Source organism: Ornithodoros turicata, chromosome 7, assembly GCF_037126465.1.
Source record: "Ornithodoros turicata isolate Travis chromosome 7, ASM3712646v1, whole genome shotgun sequence".
Classification (NCBI taxonomy): Eukaryota; Metazoa; Arthropoda; class Arachnida; order Ixodida; family Argasidae; genus Ornithodoros; species Ornithodoros turicata.
In genome coordinates, this window is record NC_088207.1 from 3,117,413 (window position 1) to 3,121,576 (window position 4,164).

The 4,164-nt window shown below is 51.7% G+C and overlaps 1 long non-coding RNA gene across 1 annotated transcript; it reads right to left on the reverse strand.

Moving 5' to 3' along the window:
* Positions 1-234: 234 nt before the first annotated feature.
* Positions 235-1,016, reverse strand: LOC135399458 (uncharacterized). Its single transcript, XR_010424278.1, has 2 exons — positions 888-1,016; positions 235-410 (listed from the first exon to the last, which is right to left on the reverse strand). It is a non-coding gene; the product is annotated as an uncharacterized LOC135399458 (long non-coding RNA).
* Positions 1,017-4,164: the final 3,148 nt, after the last annotated feature.

Sequence of the window (4,164 nt, forward strand, 5' to 3'; positions counted from 1 at the left end):
GAGTAGTAAGTACTGACCACGTTTATCCGGAAACGCACATCTGGCCTGGACGCCATTAATTAGCAATTAGAGCTAATTGGGACCCCCCACATTAATCAGCACCCTCCAGGGAGCCATCACACTAATTGGGGAACGTCTATCTTGCGTCCAGACCAAGATGTGCGTTTCCGGATAATCGTGGTCATAAAAAATAAAAAAATAGGCAGAAAATAAAATAAAAAGATAGAAATAGAGTAGAGAGAAACAATTTATTCGAAAATCAACGATGCCGCGGCGAAGAAGCCGCTCCGCAACACCCGAGTGACCAGCGTCCGCCATGTTGGTAGTTTGCACCCAGCAGTTGCAGAGATCGACGACAGGTGGCCACTTAGTTTCAAGGCATCACACCAGATGGCGCCACCATCATAGCTCTAGACGAGAAAGACAGAACAAGATACTAGCGGCAGGTAAAAATGACAGCACTGCTAAGCAAGTCTAGGCATGCGAGAGAAAAGGTCTAACCGCTACTGCTAAAACAGAAAACAGTACACATCGCGGGAAAAAGGCTTACGGGGGGACGATCGCTTAGGCCTAACCCCAACACTACGCAGCTAACACAAGGCGGGAACCACATATCGCTAAACATGCGAGAAAAGGCTTAACACGAGCGCGGTCACCGCTAAACACGGCAAACATACGAGGAAAGAGGCTTACGGGGGGCGATCGCTTAGGCCTAATCCCAACACTACGCAGCTAACACAAGGCGGGAACCACACATCGCTAAACATGCGTCAACAGGCTTGGACACCGCAAAACAAGTCTAAACATGCGAGAAAAGGCTTAACACGAGCGCGGTCACCGCTAAACACGGCAAACATACGAGAAAAGGAGCGCGTCAAATCACTCACCTTTTCCCCCGCGGCAACTTCCAGGCAGAAACTGAGCGAGCGCGGAGAACATACGTCTGCTCCCTACGAGATCCAGCCAGCAACTGAGCGAGCGCGCGGAGCGCACGTCCGTCTTCCGCGACGGTCCGAGAGAAACTGAGAGAGGCGACGCGCGCGCGCCCTCTGCTCCACCCGTCCGCGCATGCGCGCGCGCGCGCTGCTAGCTCCCTCTGCGCCGGCCGCGGGTGTTTTCGGTTTCGGCTCTCTGCTGCGCGCGCGCGCGCTCCTAGCGGCGACGGGTGGCTTTTCAGTTTCGCTTTCATTCTCCGTTCTTTGCGCGCGCGTTTATCTCTATAAAGGCAGCGCGCACCGCGCTCGCGTCATCACTACGTGAAGATGTTCAGCTACCACTCTTTACAAAATTGTTCCCGCACCCACGCTTCTTGGGAAGAAGTGGAGAAGGAATGTTTCAACGGCGAAAGTCCCCGCAACGAGCTCGTCATCACTGCTTTTCGCTACGTGATAGACATGGTAGGCTTTGGCAATATAGGAGAGATCTCGCCGGGGCCGCTGCAGGAGATGGTGCGTCGAATTTACGCCCGTTACAAGAACGTCTGCATAACGGTTCCTGACGGACCCCTGGGACTGATGAGCGAATTTGTGAGCTTGGCCAACGCAGAATTCAACTACATCGCTGCAGACATCGTGGACCTTCTCGCTCGTGCCATCGCTCATATTAAGCACGCCCTGCGGAAGCAGCGACATTTGCAAGCAGTCTACATCGTCAACTTCGTCACTGATTTATTGAAATACCGCTTGGTTATTGACATGCAACGCATTAAACAGTCCGAATAACTTTGACGAGACTCTGTGTGTTCTTTCACTGAAACATCTTTATTGAATACATGCAAAGGACTTGGTCGATAGATGCCTGCACCCTCCCTGACTTGCCTCAAGAGAAAGGATATGGGGTATCTTCATCCGAGCGTCGTCATTGCGCGGGTCACTGCGTCAGCACGATGACGGAATGGTCATTCTTTTCGTACACCCATTCCGCTACCACACTGCCACGATGTCCCGTGCTGCTCCTGTCTGCGAGAGAGAGAGAGAGAGAGAGGGATGTCTCGACTAGAACTTTTATTCTCGATTACATGCGCGTGCAGCTCTTTGTTCCGCGGTTACTCGATGCCTGACGTCGACGGTCTCGGGCTCTCTTCCGGGTTTTCCGGTGCTGCAGAAAGAGGGAGTACTATCGTAATCCTATACGCGTCAAAACACTAGGAAAGCTTACCGTATTCGCAGCTCCCATAAGGGAAGGAGTGTACGGCATCCACGAGATAGCGTTTGTCGTCGTAGGGGACCAAGCTCTTCTTGAGTCTCGAAATGGTGTACATCGTTTGCTTTATACTCTGGATGGTGCACTGCTTCTGAGAGACCGCCTTTTCATTGAACAGAGAATCTCGGTACACTTCGTGCAATAAATGTTTCCTCACCACGTCTTTCTTAACTCCTTTGGCTCTCGCGATCTGTTTGTGTGTCCCAGCCAAGAGAATGCTGTACATTTTCGCTCGGATGGCTACGACTTCCTGAATAACTCCACCCCCCGTCTCGTCTTTGAAGTACCCCATCTGATTCGCGTGCTCGTCGTTGAAAAGTGGGTGGTCCGGCGGATAGGAAGACAGATCTAACTCACTCTCAATCTTCATCAGCTGCTCTTCCAGGCTTTCACACGTGAGAGAAAAAATTACGCTGTCCGTGTCGCTATAGATCAATTGCACTGGACATGTCAAGCGAGAAAAGAGCGACTCGTAGATGAAGCTGTACATTCGGACTTTGGATATTTCAAGAATGGCAAAGCCCACGTAAAGGGGGTGCGTGCATTTGATGCGGCGTTGTTTCATCTCGTACAAGATGCACTTATCACTCAGAATGTGAAAATGCTGACTGTCGACGGAGCTAGCTTTTCGGAGCGCGCTTTCTTTGTCGTAGGCTAGGGCATACTTTTTCATCCGTCTCACATTTTGTATCGACTTACCGAACGTGCTGTTCGACATGGTTTTGTACAGAAGTCGCTCGAATTTCGTGCTCGCGGCATTCCTCAACGCGACGTTTCTCTGCACGAAGGTTCGCAAAAAGTTGTCTTGGCGGAACGAGAGGATGCTGTGAACACGTTTTATTTTCATGCCCAACCTCACGTACAGAGCGAGCAGTGCATAATGAACGACGTAGCGTTCTTTGTCGTAGCACGTCAGCAAGAGTTTCGTTGTGGAAGGGGCGTTCAGCGCCAACGCATCTTTCAGGTGGCGTTGGTAGGGGGAGAGTTCGTTCTCGTCCACGCACCTGTGTTCGGGTGCCAGGGGAAAATCCCTAGTGAGCGCGTGCAGTTCTTCGGGATATGACAAGTCTACCACGTACACGTAACCCACTTCCGAATCGTGAGGAATGTTGAGAAAATCGATCTCGCTCCACCTCGAAGGATCGACCCACTCAAAACCACCTGTCGGGAGATGGAAAGTCATCGCGTACGGGTACAAACTGTTCACGTCGAGGTACTGGATAAAAGTCTTTTCTTGCTGGGGATCGTAATCGTCGCACCCCTCGTGATTAGCCCGACAGTATCTGTGGAAGCTGTTACAAATGCCTCCCCTGATTCCCTTCTCGATCGTTTCGTACATCTCGCGATCGCTCATGAGCTCGAGTTTGACTTTGGTGAGCTTCAGAGCGCTGCTCCACGCGTAACTGGCGAGGGACACTGTGCGTAGGATATCTAACCCATCCGTCTCTAGCGCAATCTTCCTGAAATACAGTACGACGTCGCAGAGCTGACAGGCGTCGAGCGTGACGTAGAGACGCGTGTAACCGCCGAGGTTCTTACATTCGAACAATTCGAAAATCTCGAGGGCGTACTGATAGTCCTCGTCCGTGATCTCTTGGTCGTTCAGGTCGCTTTTGAAAGCTTCCTTTGGCGGTAGTGCGGGCAAATTGTACGCTTCGAAACTGTCGACGAAGGTGTACGGGTAAATGCCCTTCCTGAGGAGGCGTCGGAAACGGTCACCAAACATTTGACGGGTACAATGAAACGCGCTTTCACCACCGCTGGCGAGCAGGGTTTCCACCAGGTTCGACAAGGAGAGGTTGAAAAACTGCGTGGTATCGCGGAAATGGAGATCGCCAATGTTGAACCCTCTTATCTTTTCCGAGCTCGAAGCTAAGATCCACGGCTCGCCCAGATTTAGAACGTGCATGTGGCGGAGAAGGGAGCTCAAATCGTACTGCAGGTTGTGCACGCACACGACGA